Genomic DNA, 18,183 nt, shown 5'->3' on the forward strand with positions numbered 1-18,183 from the left:
CAGAGTAGTTTTTTAATGAAAAGAAAAGGATCTAAAGAGGAGAAAAAAAAGCAATTCTGAAAAACAAAATATGCCTCCATGTTAAGGACTTCATAATGATATGACTAGAAACTCAATGTTTCTGAATTTTAGCTATATTCTGATTAAAAAAAAACTTCTAAACAATTTCTACAGCCTAAAGATTACAGAAAATATTAAGTTCAGGGAATAAAGAAGAAAATCTATGGGTCTGAATACACATATTAAAGGGAAATTATGACTTCAAATGGAATTGTAAAAAATGCTAGATCTGCTGCTTTCCAGTGACTGAATTGCTGGTGAGGTAGATGGTGAAGAAGGGCTAAATGAACATATTTAACAACACAAAATGGCCATTGAAATGTACTGTATTATGGGTTTAGCGTGCCCCATTTCACATCATATTGTACATCTTGTCACATGCAGCCACTGCTGTTTGAAGCAGCACAGGAAGACCAAGAGAGTCTGAACAACACTCCCTGGTTTAAGTAACTGTAAGCATGTTGCTTATTTTTTAAATATGTACTTTTAATTCTAAATTAAGTAACAGTCCAGGCATTAAGAGCTCCAAGTATATAATAAATATTAGGCTTAAAATATTATACTATTTTTTGAATCATTTCTTTCTTCAAACAACACCATCTATAAATAATAGTATTTTTTAAATTAAAAAAATCACATCACACACTAGAATTAAATCATCCTTACTTTTAGCTTTGAAAAACTGATACAATGGGATTTAGAAAAATTTAGTTTTTAAAATATAAAATGAGGTAATATAATTCGCTTTCATTCACTTTACAGCGTGGCAGAATACTTTCTATATATTTATAACACTAAATGTCATATGTTTACATCCAATTTCATATTAGTGCAAGGTAATATTTTAATATTTCCCCATATGAGAGCATAATCACAAATCACCCCTTAAATTGTACTATTATTAGAAAGCATATGTAGTTCTTACTTGGGATTCCTGTTTTCTTTTTCTCTTGAAATGTATAGAGGAATATTTTGGGTAATTGGTCTATTTGATGTACATAGATTTTAAGCGTAAACATGCTCAGGTTCACACTAAATTCACTCATGAATGAGATTAGATTTAAAAAAAATCACTGACATTGACTAACTAAACTTTTCCCCCTCCTCTCACATGCCTGAATTAGGCTAAAAATGAACCAGCGTAAAGGCAGAAATTATGGAGGCGTCACCAGGGACAACTGAATGAGAGGAGGGGAGTGCACATTATTTCCTTATAAGGCAGCAAAACATTCATAAAAGAAACTGACAAAAATAACTTGTGCTCAGAAATTATGATATAATATAAATATATTGAATAACAATAATCTCTGAAAAATGATTCAGAAATTTAAAACTGCCCACCTCTGGATAAATCTAATTCACCAACTGGCATTGTTCTACTCACCAACAAAATATGGTTAGCGAAACGAATTCATTCTCTAGTTTAGATGTGAAAAGGTGATAGAAACTAGGCTGAATATTTACATATAAACATATAACTAACAACTAGTAATTCAATTCATTCAGTCAGGTTTCCTTTTCCTCAATTTGCCAGATGTTGAATGAATTGAACTATCAGCTCAAAATAATTAAATCAATTATATGAATAGATAGTCAGTGTACCAATTTTCATTTCCCCCCCCATGCCATTTCTCCTTCTCCTCTTTGATCTTTTTCTTCTATTTCTGCTTGTTTCTTCTCCACTTTCACTTTCTTTCCTATTCCTTTTTCCTTCTTTTTTTTTTTTCTCTTGGTGAGGGTAATGAGGCTCAAAAATAACATCTTGTATCCTGTTGAGGGAAACTTGGTCACAACTATCCTTCCAGATGACAAACTCATTCTTAAATGTCTGTTTCCCAATCCAAAGAAAACAGAGCAATTGAAAAAATAGAGACTCAACATCACTTACAACTACCAACACCACCCCTCTTAATTCCCATGCTGTACTCATCACGAGGAGAACTGAAATTTATTTACATTATACCTAACCTCAAATAGGACCACAAATAAGACTAATAACAGGACCATTTTGTGGCACTCAGGCAAACGGCTGGGCAAAACAGATGGATCTTACTTTGCGCCAGGACTCAAAAAATATAGTCGCCAACTCACTGTTGGCGACTACATATCTTGGCCCAAAGATGGACCTGGAAGTAGGACCAGTTGTCTTTGATATGAATAGTGCTCCTCTTCTTATCTCCTCATGGAACAAATCAGTAACTCTGTCACTATATAGTGGGGTTATCAGGTAGAATTGCTTAAAAGACTGGTCATCAAGGATGTAAAATATTCTGAGGGAATGTCAGGTGAGATGAAGGAACAGAAAGTCAGGACAAATACCTTATTTTTGGCACTTTTGTCTATTTTCAACTTTCTGTTTTTTTTTTAATTCAAATTCACTACTGTACACTGAACCCACCTTTAAAATAGATTTACAGAGTATGTGTCATCAATAAGAAAACTTGTTTCTCACATTTCAGGTTCCAAAATCTGTTAAAATTTTAAGTCACATAGATCAATCTCAGTCATTATTAAAATTGACAACCAGTGTCAGACTTCTTTAATTGGAAGAAAACTATGTAAGGCTTTATAGATTACAGTCAACATCCAGTGATGCACTGAGCAACAGCTCAGTAATCAAGGCAAATTACAAAATCCGGAAGAATGCTTCTCTGGCAGAGACCCTTTAGCAAAAGAGTTGTACATTCTGCACTCCCTAAAGATTCTGAATGGCTTTCCAGAGAAGTAGCAAATGCATTATATTGCAGTAACCTATCTTGTAAGTCACAAGGCCACAAACAAAGCCTCTGGTCAATAAAAAAACAAAACAAAACAAAACCTGAAGGGGGGTGAGAACTACAGATCTTACCATTGACTACGAACAAAGGGCTGCTTCTGACCACATTCTACTTTCTAAAATCCTCACACAGAAGGAGTTTTAGATATCACCAGGTCACAGAACTTCAAGGAAAGAACAACAAAGCATTCCAGCTTAGGAGGTCTATGTTAATTCAGGCACTTCTCTTATTGCTCTTCCAACTATTCAGTACTGACTGTATCTTGCTCAGATTGCTTTTGAGAGTTCACTCATCTCTCTATAATTTATTTATTCAGACATTGTGCAGATTTGATTTTTAAGAGACAGCCCTGTTTGCGGTCAGCATAGAAGGCTAATTATAATACTTTAATTATTTATTTTAGTATTTTTTTCCACTATTTAAAAACTTTTTATTATAAAATATTTCAAATATATGAGAGAGGGCAGAATACAGAAAAATGAACTCTCTAGTACCCATCACCCATAGTCAATTGTTTTTCCAATTATACTTTCACCTACTTTTTCTTCCACCAGAGCATCTGAAAGACAATCCCAGATAGTTTATTATTTTATGCATGAATACTTTACTATGTGTTACTGAAAGATGACAATCATAACTAATATCATTCCACATCAAAAATAATAGTAATTCTTTAATGTCATTAAATATCCTGTCCATGTTAAATGATTGACTTTTAAATGGTCTTTTCTTTTTATAACTGGTTAGTTTGAATTAGGATCTAAATAAGATGTACACATTATATTCAAATGATAATTATCCTTTAATCTACAAATTCTCCATTTGCTTTTTAAAATTTTAACTTTGTATTTTGGAACAATTTTAGAATTATGGAAAAGTTGCAATGATAGTACAGAGTACCCATATTTCCTTCACTAGTTTTTCCTAATGTTACTATCTTACATAACCATGGTAAATTTGATAAAATTAAGAAATTAATATTGATACAATACTATTAACTAAACTACAGACTTTATTCAGATGTCACCAATTTTTCCATTAATATGTTTTTTCTGTTCCAAAAATCCAATCCAGGATACCATACTGCATTTTAATTGCCATGTCTCCTCAGTCTCTTCTGATCTGTGATAATTTCTTGGTCATTCCATGTTTTTCATGACTGATAATTGTGAAGACTAGTGGTCAGATATTTTGTGAAACCTTTTACAACTTTGATTTGTCCAATCCCGTAACTAGATTCGGATTATAGGTTTTAGAGAAGAATACAAAAGAGGTGATGTGCCCTTCTTATAACATAACATCAAAGGTATATGATATCTCGGGGTATGTTAACCTTGGTCGCTTGCTTAGGAGAATGTCTGCCAGGTTTCTCTATACTTAGTTTTAATAAGCATAACAGTTTATTGAGATATAACTTATATAACATACAATCCACTCTTGTTATGTGTATAACTCAATGACATTAAGTAAATTTAGAGTTGTATAACCATCACCACAATTCATTTTTAGAATATTTTTGTCACCCTACAAAGATCCTTCATACCCTTAGGCAGTCAATCTCTAGACCCAGACAACAAATATTTTCTGTCTCTATAAATTTGCCCTTTTTGGATATTTTTATTAATGCAATCAAATAATATGTGATCTCTTTCATGTAGCTTTTTCACTTATCATAATTCATTTTTAAGATTCTTTTATGTTGTGGCATGTAGCAGTAGTCTATTCCCTTTTACTGATGAATACTATTCCACTGCATGGATATAACACCACATTTTATTTATCCATGCATCAGCCAATGGACATCTGAATTGTTTCCAGTTTTTTACTGTTACGAATAATGCTGCCATGAACATTCACATAAAATACGTCTCTGTGTGGACATATTTTTTTTCCTCTTAGATACCTCAAAGTGGTATTGCTGGATCATAAGGGTAAGTTTATTTTAACTTTTAAGAAATTTCCAAACCACTTTCCAAAGTGACTATACTCTTACATCTCCCCTGGTAATATAGGAGTCTTCTAATTTGTCTTTATCTTCCAACACTTGTTACTATCTGTCTTTATTATAGCCATTCTAGTGGGTGTGAAGTAGTCTCTTACGGTTTTAATTTACTTTTCCCTGGAAATAATAATGTTGACCATGTTTTCAAGTGCTTATTAGGCATGACTTCATCTTCTTTGGTGAATCACTTTGGTGAATTGTCAAATATTTTGCCCAGTTTTTAGCTGGGTTGCTTGTCTTTTTATTATTGAAGAATTCTTTATATATTATGCGTAAAAATTCTTATCAGATTATGATTTGCAAATCGCAATCTTGCAAATATTTTCGCCTGTCTTTGGTTTGTCATTTCATTTCTTTAATGGGTCTTTTGAAGTGCAGAAGTTTTAAATTTTGCTGACATCCTAATTACCAAGGATTTTATTGAATCAAGCTTTTGGTGTGATAGCTAAGAACTTTTTCTAACCCAAAGTCATGAAGATTTTCTCCTGTTTTCTTCTAGAAATTTTATAATTTTAGCTCTCACATTTAGGCCCATGATTAAATTTTTGTGCAGGACATGAAATAAGAACTAAAATATGTTTTTTACAGTCCTAGGTTCGTGAATATTCATTTATATCGCATATAATCCTAGCATCAATTACAGAGCACTGCTTATTGAAAAGACTATCCCTTCCCATGACAAATTGCCTTGGCACCTTTGTCAAATTTAATTGATCAAAAATATGATGAATTTTCTGAACTTTCAATTCCATTCCATTGATCTGTATGCCAATATCATACTCTATAAAGTAAGTTTTAAAACCAGAAATTGTATGTTATCTAATTTTGTTTTCCTTTTTCAAAAGTATTTTCACTATTTTGGATCTTTTGCATATTCGTGTAAATTTTAGGATTAGCTTGTCAATTTCTGTAAAAACGCCTTTATTCTTTTTGACAGGATTGTGAATTGAACTGTTTTCTTAATTTCATTGTTTGTTGCTAGTATACAGAAATATAATTGATTTCTGTACAATATCTCTTCTTATATTCAGTTAACTTGTTGAATTCCTTTATTAGTTCGTGTGTGTGGTGGGGGAGGTGTATGTACATTGCTTAGAATTTTCTATGTGCAAGATTATATTGTCGGCAAATAAATAGTTTTACTTTTTACTTTCCAATCTGTATGCCACTGATTGTTTCTTTCTGCTGGTCTGTCTACCCTTCTCTTTCCCTTCCCCTCCCCCTCCCCTGCAGCTGCTGCTGCTTCTTTTTTTTTCCTCTAATTTGCTTCTCTCTCTCTTTCTTACATGTATTTATCATTCTGCACTGGATTGAATCTCCTGTACAATGTTGAACAGAAGACATAAGAACTGACAACCTTGCCTCTTTTCCAATCCTAGGAGTGTATCGGTCAGGTTTTCATCATTACATACATTATAAGTTCTTCATAGATGCCCTTTGTCAGGTTACAGAAGTTCTCTTCTATTCCTTTTGTTGAAAGATTATATCACAAATGGATACTGGATTTTCTCAAATGTTTCTGTACATCTATTGAAATGGTCATGTGTTTTTTCTTTTATTCTATTAATATGCTATATTGCATTAATTAATTATTGGATGTTAAGTGAAACTCACATTCCTGGGATAAATCCTCTGTGGTCAGCACTGTATAATGCTTTTCTACTTTGCCACATTTGGTTTGTGAATATTTTGTTGAGTTTTGGTGTCTATATTCATGAGGGAATCTGGTCTGCAGTTTTCTTTCATTGTGATGTCTTTGTCTGGCTTTGCTCTCAGTGTAATGTTGTACAAATAATTGAAAGATGACCTTTCTTGCTCTATTTCTAGAAAAGTTTGTGAAATGCTGGTATTGGATAGAATTCACCAGTGGAGTCATCTACATCTAGGATTTTCTCCTAACTATAAATTGTATAAATTGTATGTCTTTTTATTACGAGTCTGTTCATATTTTCTATTTCCTCTTGAGTCAGTTTTGGTAATTTGCGCATTTCTAAGATAGTCCATTTTATCCAGCTAATTGCTAACAATTGTCCAGTTGCTAACAATTGTCTAATTGTTAAGCAATGACAATTGAGGTCAACCAATGATCAGTCACAGGTTGTATTTCTAACTATCAAGCAATGAAAAGGATTATGAGGTTATAATATTTGTTCATAGTATAGTATGAGATCAGGAATGAGAGAGAAGGTATCACCACCAACCCCATAGAAATGAGAATGATTATGAGGTTATACTATTTGTTTATAATATAGTATGAACTATAACTATACCTCATAATCCTTTTCATTTCTGTGGGGTTGGTGGTGATACCTTCTCTCTGATTCCTCATTTTGGTAATCTGTCATCTTCTCTCCTTTTTCCTTGATCAGTCTAGCAAAAGAAAAACTAAGTTTTGGTTGATCTTTTCAAAAAACTAAGTTTTGGTTTCATTAATTTTCTCTATTATTTTCATTATCTATTTCATTGATTTCTGTTCTTATCTTTGTTATATCCTTCCTTCTGTTCAAACAGAATTTAGTTTTATGTTTATATCATGTCTATACTTACCTAAATAATGACGTGATGAGGTCCTTTTGTTTAGGTGAATTTTAGATACATTTTTATCATTTCATTTCCACTTAAAGGATTTCCTTCAGTATTTCTTGTAAGGCAGGTCTACTAGCAACAAATTGTCTCAGTCTTTGTTTATTTGGGATATCTTTATTTTATATTTATTTTTGAAGAACAATTTTGCTAAATATAAAATTCCTAAATGACATTTTCCCTTTTTTTTCCTTCAGCACACTGAATACGTCATCCCTCTACCTCCTGGCTTTGTTTCTAATGAGAAGTAAGCTGTTAATCGTAGTGTTGTTTTCCTGTATGTAACAGTCTTTTTTTTTCTTGTTACTGTCAAAATTTTCTCTTTTTCATTCAAAAGTTTGACTATAATGTGTCTATGTACAGATCTTTTTTGTGTTTATCCAACATGGAGTTTTTGTGCTTCTCAAATGTGTAGATTAATGTTATTCATCACATTTGGGAAGTTTTTGGCTATTACTTCTTCAAATATTTTTGAGCCCTTTCTTTCTTTCCTCCTCTTCTCTACCATTACACATATGTTAGTATCCTTGATGGTCTCTCACAGGTCTCCGAAGCTCTGCTCATTTTTTCATTGTTCTTTTCTCTTCAAATTAGACCATTTCTATTAATTGATCTTCAATCTCATTGTTTCTTTATTCTGCCATCTTAAATATTCTGTTGAGACTCTCTTGCAATTTTTTTATTTCCATTATAATATTTTTTAACTCCAGAATTTTTGTTCCTTTTAAAATAACACTTATGTTTATATTGATATTCTCTATTTAAAGAGTAATTATAGTAATACTTTAATTATTTAATATGATTTCCTATTATTTTGAACATATTTATAATAGTGCTTTCAACTCTTTGTTTGCTAAGTTTAACATCTGCTATCTCCACTTCAACCCAAATATAATTTCTTTTTTTTTCTTCAGACACTTTCTTTTAACCACTTCTTAAATTGGGTATGAGTCACACTCCTGTTTATTACATGTCTCATTTTTCTCTTGAAAATTGACATTTTATATAGCATATTACAGCAACTCTGGCTTCTGACTTTTCCCTGTTGAGGGTTGTTGCTGTTATTGCTGTGTTTGTTTATTTAGGACTTGCCTAACATAACTCTGTGCAGCCTCTCTTCCCCATGCTGTGCTGCTGCTGATGTTTCTGCTCAGTTTGTGTAATTTCCATTTTCGTTTTTGAGCTGGGACTTTCCCCTGCGTTAACACAGTTTAGTGGTCAGCCAACGATCAGTCACAGGTTGTACTTAAACACCTAGGGCCACTATGCTAACGCCTCTAATTGATATATACGTGTGTGTGGGTTGTTGAATGCACTCAAAGTTCAGGCAGTTTACAAGTGTTTTTTTTGATTTTTACTTTCCATTTGTTCTCTCTTATCTTCTCTCTGTGTGTCCAAAGCCTTAGGTTCAGCTAAGGATAAGTGGACATCTTGGTCCTTCTCTGGTCTTCCCCAGAGTATGTGTGCAGCCTTTCAGACCTCTAGGAATATGCGGTAGCTTACCAAAGTTCACTATGATAGTATCCTTTTCCAATTCTCCCTGCTAAATTTCTGGCCAATTTGCCAGTTCTTTTCTATTCTGAATTGTAACTTCAGGCTACATATGATGTTTATTCTCCCTGCTTGTTTGCCCCTGAGATTGTCACTGTTTTGACCACACCTAAGGGCATGGGGTTTTTCTATGTTCTGCTCCATCAAATTATCGAATCACCCCCTTTCAGCAGTGAAGTTGTGGGTTTTCATGACTTGTCCTGCCCTGGCAGAACTACTGATACAATGGAATTGTGGGGACGGGTAATAGGAGGAAGCACTCCCGGCTAAAACACTGTGGGCTCCTAACTGTGCTAGTTGTCCCAACATAACTTTTAATTTGGCCGCTTTCGCTCCCAAAAGTATCCAGCTTCTGTGATATGATTTATGACCTTTTAATCTATAGTGGGCATAAACGACTTATGCCATATGCCATTTCTTCAGCGAATGACCACTGCCTAATTCTTTTCTTAGTAATGCAGGAATCAGGGGCCTAGCTGCAGGTATCCATGCATGTGGGGTGGCGGAGGGGGGAGTCTAACTGCCATCGAATGAACGTTTTCATAATGGTTACATGTGTATAGAAAATCTTCAACTGCCCCTCCTACTACATCTCTAGAAAGTTTAAAGGTTTGGGGGGGATTAAGAATTTCTAGGGAAGTGTATGGGATATAGGGATAAGGTTACCAAAATTCTCCCATGGGAGATAAATAGTTTTGCCTCACTCTATAGAGTTTGGAGAAACCACTCAGCGAGAAGGACTAGAATTACTTTGGTTAATAATGAGTTGCTATGACCTTTGGAGCTGGACTAACCTATTCTAAGCAATTGTAAAGAATATGTCATTTAGACTTAATCTTATACAAAACAATAATAGCTCAGAGATCTAAGCAGGTCCAAATACTTACTTGGATCAGGTTAGTATTTGCCAGCTTATTTTCTCACAGATTCCTGTGCTCACTCAGGTTATACTTCCTCGGGAACACACAAAGGGAATAAGCTCCTTTTGGAACTCAAATAACTTGTAAATCAGAAAGTTCCCATATGGATATAGAGAATAATATTTACTATATAATAATTTTTCCTTTACATGATGATCCACAATAAAGTTCTCTTGAGAATACACTTCCCTAGAGCATTTAAATTATGAACGGATTTACAAAATAACTCCTATCACATGAAAAGAGATAAACATATAGTATCTGCTTCTAGGAATTATCTAAACTCATTTTCCTTCAGAGACTTAAATAGATGAAAAAAATCAGCAAACTTTGTTTAGGAGAAATTCAGAATGTATAAAGCATTAATTGTGAATATCTTACTGATATCTTTGGATCAACATAATACTTCACTTTTACAACATGTTGAAGAAATCAAAGTATTCACCAAACTTCATCTCATTAAAGTGTCATAACCTTTAATCTAGGAACCCGTAATAGTAAAGATTACTGTTTCTGTCTGGAAAACAAGAAATCTAATCCATGAAACAAAACCCTGAAACATCACATACATTGCTTAAAGATGTAAGTCTGAGGATGGAGAATGTGATGAAACTCCGTCACCTTGTTGTATAAGTGTGTCCGCAATTGGTGGGTTCTTGGTCTCACTGACTTCAAGAATGAAGCCGCGGACCCTCGCGGTGAGTGTTACAGTTCTTAAAGGCGGCGTGTCCGCAGTTTGTTCCTTCTGATGTTCGGATGTGTTCGGAGTTTCTGCCTTCTGGTGGGTTCGTGGTCTCGCTGGCTCAGGAGTGAAGCCGCAGACCTTTGCAGTGAGTGTTACAGCTCATAAAGGCAGTGTGGACCCAAAGAGTGAGCAGTAGCAAGATTTATTGCAAAGAGTGAAAGAACAAAGCTTCCACAGTGTGGAAGTGGACCCCAGCCGGTTGCCACTGCTGGCTCCGGCAGCCTGCTTTTATTCTCTTATCTGGCGCCACCCACATCCTGCTGATTGGTAGAGCTGAGTGGTCTGTTTTGACAGGGTGCTGATTGGTGCATTTACAATCCCAGAGCTAGACACAAAGGTTCTCCATATGCCCACCAGATTAGCTAGATACAGAGTGTCCACACAAAGGTTCTCCAAGTCCCCACCAGAGTAGCTAGATACAGAGTGTCGACTGGTGCATTCACAAACCCTGAGCTAGACACAGGGTGCTGATTGGTGTGTTTACAAACCTTGAGCTAGATACAGAGTGCCAATTGGTGTATTTACAATCCCTGAGCTAGACATAGTTTCTCCAAGTCCCCACCAGAGTAGCCAGATATAGAGTGTCGATTGGTGTATTTACAATCCCTTAGCTAGACATAAAGGTTCTCCACGTCCCCACCAGACTTAGGAGCCCAGCTGGCTTCACCCAGTGGATCCCGCACCAGGGCTGCAGGTGGAGCTGCCTGCCAGTCCGTCGCCGTGGGCCCGCACTCCTCAGCCCTTGGGTGGTCGATGGGACTGGGCGCCGTGGAGCAGAGGGCGGTGCTCCTAGGGGAGGCTCGGGCCGCACAGGAGCCCAGGTAGGTGGGGGGAGGCTCAGGCATGGCGGGCTGCAGGTCCCGAGCCCTGCCCCGCGGGAAGGCAGCTAAGGCCCGGCGAGAAATTGAGCACAGCAGCTGCTGGCCCAGGTGCTAAGCCCCTCACTGCCCGGGGCCGGTGGGGCAGGCCGGCCGCTCCGAGTGCGGGGTCCGTCTAGCCCACGACCACCCGGGACTCGCGCTTGCCCGCAAGCACCGCGCGCAGCCCCGGTTCCCGCCCGCACCTCTCCTTCCACACCTCCTCGCAAGCTGAGGGAGCCGGCTCCGGCCTTGGCCAGCCCAGAAAGGGGCTCTCACAGTGCAGCGGCGGGCAGAAGGGCTCCTAAAGTGCCGCCAAAGTGGGAGCCCAGGCAGAGGAGGCGCCCAGAGCAGCGAGGGCTGTGAGGACTGCCAGCACGCTGTCACCTCTTATAAGGTTATCAATAGGGCAATATCCAGGCTACAATGAAAAAGAAACTTGAAGTCTCGAACACCTATTGTGTATACATTAGAGTGGATTCAAAATAAATATTTAAACAGATTTCTGTTCCTGTGGAATGGTATTTTTCCAGCAAACCTCTCCAGCGATTGTTTTTATTAGGCTTTGCAATTTCTATAAAAGGATATCAACCCTGTCCCAACTTGATTACTATTTCTGCTATTAATTAACAATAAAAAAAATAGGCTAGGCATGGTGGCTCACATCTGTAATCCTAGCATTTTGGGAGGCTGAGATGGGTAGATCACTTGAGTCCAGGAGTTTGAGACCAGCCTGGGCAACACAGAAAAATCCTGTCTGTACAAAAAATGCAAAAATTAGCTGCGCATGGTGGCGCACACCTGTAGTCCCAGCTACTTGGGAGGCTGAGGCAGGAGGATAGCTTGAGCCTGGGAGGCGGAGGTTGCAGTGAGTCAAGATGACCACTGCACTCCAGCCTGGGTGACAGAGTGAAACCCCATCTCAAATAATAACAATAACAAAAAATAGTTGCATTTCAAGTAATATAATCTAGATAATCTAATATAATATAATCTAGATAATCTAGAATTCACTGTCATTTAATGAATTATATCTGTGTGAAGTGTTCTCTATTTGGTCCAAATCTTTTAAAAATGGGAATACTAAAGTTCACAGTAATAAGATGTTGTCAGTCTACATTGAGGACTACAAAGAAGCATTTCTATAAAATATCCTTTGTTGCTAATGAAAGTTAATATTTATCTTGATATTTACATTATAATACAGTGATCCCTATACATACTGAAGAGCATCCTAGAAAATTGATTTTTCTTAGTATAAGCATTGTATTTCTTTAAAATATATAATCAGAGCCCAATCTGTAAATGTAGGTAAGATCCTTTATAGGATGCTTTTTAAATGTAGGTCAAATTCTTGCCTCCTTCTCATGTTTTTCCACTGTTTACCCATTTTATTTTTTATTTACTTAATGTATATTATATATTTCATTTACTGTCATTTATATTTAAATATATTTATACATAAATATATTTATATTGTACATGTATGTATCATTTAAGCTATCTCAATTTCTTTTTGTAACAAAGAGATATCTATCTGTCTCTACTGTATATTTGTCTATCTACCCTTCCATGTAACAATTCATCTAAATTTACTATATGATACCCCAACATTTCAGATGCAATCTGAAAATATCAACCTTAGATCCTCTATAAACTCATCTATGTTTTTGTGGTGACTTTAGTTTTCTTCTACCTTCGAAGCTATTCAAATCAGAATAGCCTCAAATCTGCCTTAAACTTGTCTGAGACAAAGTAACATATTTGTATCATCAGAGCTCAGTATTAACTTAAAGCTTAACTAACCACCTCTTTGCTAAGTCACCTGAAGATGATTCTTGCCTTTCTGTGCACGAATAAAATAATTTGGGACCTATGGAACAACACCAACCATTTTCAAATAACTAATAAGGCATATAACATAGAGCAGACACAACTGATTATATAGTTTGTACCGTGTCCAAGGCACCTAGTCCAGGAGTGTGTTTCACTCAATAACCCACGGTCCCTAGCCCAAGCTGCATCTGCTTGAGCAAAGGGTTTCTTTTAATAATTTGCACAAAGGTGTCCGAACAGGCAGCTTTTTTCTAAGTTGTATTGAAACTCCATATGAGATAAGAAAGGCCCTCTATAACATGTTTCTATAGTACTTCTAACAGAATATAATTAATTGTATTAATATTTGCTGGCTCTCTAGCTGTTACATGTAACATAAATATTGAGGTAACTTCCTAGTAATGACTAACCTCATGAGCTTAGGTCTCCATGACTTGCACTAAAGAATGCTTTAAAAATAGAATGTTAACAAGTTCGGAGACATGGATTATTTGTACAATAAAATACTTTTCTTTTAAATTTAGCTTCTGGCTCCCATTCCTTCAGGCAGATTTTATATATTAGTAGTTAAGTCTTAATGAATTATCTACAGGTAGGCTATACATAACACATTTTTACATTAACTTTTCGTGACTATGACATGAATACATGCCCATTGCAAAAACAAAATAAAACAGTACACTGAAAATATAGAAAATATGAGGAAAGATTACGAGCATCAATAGTCTGATGACACAGAGACAATAAACCACTACTGGACCTTCAGGATTTCATTCCAACGTGACACATTTTAATCCCAATTTGGCTTACCCATTTTCCCCTGCACACAACGAGTAGCCTCCTATTTTTACTATTTGGTATTGTGCTTAAACAACGGAAATATTTCAAGTATTTCTATAGCAATTGTTTTCTATAAAATTAATTTAGTAATTGATCAAGTACTACCATATTTAATAGCCCTGCGATTGATCATTATTCATGATACTACTCATTGTTATTGCTTATTACTTCATGAATTTGGTTTTATTCAACCATGTCATATGGAGATTTTATACACACACACAAAACACGCACATGCACACACGACCGGCTACTACATAAATATTAAACCATTTCTCCGAAATAATATGGAGGTTAGAAGTAGCTTCTAGATGAACAAAATAAAACGGCAAATTTGATGCCTAAAAGTCAAAAATTTCATATCAATGCCAAAGATACATTATTTTAGATAACACTCTTTTTCTTTATTTTTATTTTTACTATCTTTGCTACAACACTACAACATTAATATGAAGAACTGAGTGTCAGCTATGCCTATAAAGGTAAAGTGCCATAAAAGCCCCAATGCATCTCTCTCAAGAGTCTAATCTTATTCTATCTGAGGAGCTATCCTCTTTCTGTGAACTCTGTCATGTAGAATTACATCATCTCCCATGGCTCAGATTATCTCCAATTTATAAAATGCTTTAACAAAAACTGTTATGAAGTGGGCTCTGTTATATATTCATATAACTTCCTCTTCACTTTGGTTAATACGGAAATACACAATACATCAATATGTTTCATTAAAACAATTGTTTCGATATAGTAATAAGCTGGGCAAATAGAGGAAGTATGCTGGGTGCAATTTATTTACATTTTAATAAGACCTCAAACAAATGATACCACACAGGAAGCTCAGAATTAGGTTAAGGAGAAATGGTGGCTAAAAAATGCCTTGAAGTTTGGAAGCTGTAAGTATTATCTAATCAATAGTATTACTTTTGAATTAAGATAGAATAACCATTCCACAGGGACAGGTATTGCGGTCTGTGACAAACATTATTCAATGCAGACATTAAAAATTTAGGGGAGATAGAAATTTTCAAAAATTGATAAATTTTTAAGACTAAACCTTAGAATATATGCCAAATGCTAAAGTTTAAAATGAATGGGCCTACGAAATAAAAACCTCATGAAAGCCCAAAGTATGGGAGTTTTCTTCCTTAATATACCAAAGCTTACTGCTAAAATCCCCATTTAATAGAGATGATAACTTCGCCATTCACATTTTGGGTTTCTCCTACTATGCATGTTAACTCTTTGTGAATAGTTCTAAAAATCAAGACAAGTATGTACTTTAATCAAATAGGAGATTCAGAAAGCAATGATTTCAGTCTACAATTATAGTAGCCTGCACTATTCCTACTTCCAAACTCTGAGCAGGGTCACCTTTGTTTGAGACAAATTATCACTGGTAATATCTTACAGATTAATGTGCATGACATTTGTCTATCCAGTGTAGTTTCCAAGACAATAAAAAAAACTTGCAGAAGTAAATATATTATTTAAGCTGCAAGTGAAGAAACAATTGTAAAAGTACAATAATGATAGGAAAAGCATGAAGAGGACAGGGTGAGGTAAATATACAAAAGGAATCTTGTAAGAACTGACACATTTGCTAAAAGAACAAGAATATGATTCCGTGTGTGTGTGTATAAATCTCTCTCTATATTAAGTCTATATGAAATACATTTATACAACATATTTACACACACAAACACACACACACACACACACACATAATAAATTGGGCGTGGTGGCTTACGCCTGTAATCCCAGCACTTTGGGAGGCTGAGGTGGGTGGATCACCTGAGGTCAGGAGTTTAAGATCAGCCTGACCAACATGGAGAAACCCCGTCTCTACTAAAAATACAAAATTAGCCAGGCATGGTGGCACATGCCTGTAATCCAAGCTACTCAGGAGGCTGAGGCAGGAGAATCACTTGAACCTGGGAGGCGGAGGTTGCGGTGAGCTGAGATCACACTATTGCACTATAGCCTGGGCAAAAAGAGAGAAACTCTGTCTCAAAAATAAATAAATAAATAAATAAATAAATAAATAAATAAATAAATAAATATCTCTCTCTATATACACACATGCAGAGGCATACATATATGCCTCTATAAAAATAAATATTTCATTAGGAGTTTTGCAATTTCCTTATTTGTATCTATCCATGAACTAGAAAGTAAGTTCCTTGAAAGTATGACTTATGTTTTCTGTGTTGTAATTCATAATAACTAGCATGATACTGAGCAGAAAATTGGTTCTCAATAAATATTTGTGTGAAATACAAAAAATCTAATTTCATTCATGCACACTATGTAAAAGAACAAAATTAAAGAATTCCCAAAAATAAGACAAATGATATCATTACATGGGGAAAGCAAGTTAGATTATGCTACACTACACTAAGCCAATAAAATTAATACCAAAAAAACCCTTCAAGTGAAAATAAATCTATGTAAATACATGCTGAAATCCTCAGATGATTCAGACTCCAGAGAAATGAAACCCCAATGACAGCATCATGAAAATGAGTTGCCCCAATATCACATATCGTTTTTGTCATACTCTACAAGAAGTGGTCAGGTGTGATTAGAAATTCCAATTTCCTAATCATACAGAATATAAACAATCTATATTACATAAGTCTATGAATTTTCTGAGGCATTATAAACTTTTATGGACATTTTTGATTAGAATCTGAACACAATGGTGTTTCAATATAAAAACTCATAATTTCAATTGTGAATCACCATTTTACATTTAAACAATTTTAAAAATTCACATTGTGACATGTTATACCATTAGGTTATTAAAAAAACTCTGAAAGTTTTCTTAATAAGATCATAAAGTTTTTTCTAGTTATGCAAGAGCAATTTGATAGTGAAAAATCAATTATGCTAAGTCCTTTGCTGAACTGTCACATTTCAAATTATCCTATAATGTTTTAAAGGGAAAGGGCTATGCATCTTAATCCCAATGTCTAGTGAACAATTTCTGGCATATAGTAAGTGCTAAATAAAATGTATGATGAATTAATTTGAGTTGAAAAATACATCTCAAGAAAAGTCTATATCCATGAGTTACAATTGGACAATATTTACCAGAAAAAAAAGATTAATAAAAGTCAACGTCCATTCCTAATAATCAAATAAGGATTCAGAAAATAGTATGTTAATCCACTTTACCAATATATCAAATAATATCTGTCTTAAATCAACAACCAATATCTGCCTTAAATATGAAAAAAAAAACTAGAGATAATACCACATAATAAAGAACAAGAAATATGCCCTCTACCACAACGATTACTTAACTGTTTTGGAAATTATAGTCAATGAAATAGGATATTAAACAGGAATAAGAAAGGAAATAGACAGTCATCTTTGTTAGGAGATAATTTAATAACTTTGAAACCCCAAAAGAACTTAAAAGAAATTATTAAAACTATTAAGAGAGTTGAATAAAATAACTAGATAATAAATACAGATAGTCCCCAACTTACAGTGGTTCAGCTTAAGATTTTCCAGTTTTACAGTCAGTTTATCAGAATGGAACCCCACGTAAGTTGAGGATCATATGGATTATAAATAGGAAGTGGCTTTTCTACCAAAGAATTATAAATGAAATATAGGCAATTAAGGACACTAACAAGAACATAGCATGCCTATACCTAAATATACGAAGGAATTTGGGGATCTATATGAATAAAAAGATACAATCTATTTATGTATGAAAACATACTATGCTTCTGAATGGGAAGATTGAATATTGCAAAGACACTAATACTGATTTATAGGTTTAATACAATTCCAACAAATATTCCAATGAAACATTTTCATGAACTCAACAAACTAAACAAATCCTGACTAGTAAGTAGGTGACAAAAGCCAAAGCATTTTTGAAAAAAGAAAGATAAGGAAGGATTTTACCTAAAAGATACACAAACTTATTTTGAAGCTCTAATGGAAGCAATATAGAACCGGTGAAAGAACTGAAAAAGCAGATAGTCCAGAAATAGAT

At 34.9% G+C, this 18,183-nt stretch overlaps 1 protein-coding gene across 38 annotated transcripts in view; it reads right to left on the reverse strand.

Annotated features, from left to right (window-relative positions):
* The window catches only part of ZBTB20 (zinc finger and BTB domain containing 20), an 830,234-nt gene that overhangs the window by 483,982 nt on the left and 328,069 nt on the right, over positions 1-18,183 (reverse strand). The gene's annotated exons all lie outside the window — the stretch shown is intronic.

Source organism: Pan paniscus, chromosome 2 (assembly GCF_029289425.2).
Source record: "Pan paniscus chromosome 2, NHGRI_mPanPan1-v2.0_pri, whole genome shotgun sequence".
In the NCBI taxonomy this organism is placed as follows: Eukaryota; Metazoa; Chordata; class Mammalia; order Primates; family Hominidae; genus Pan; species Pan paniscus.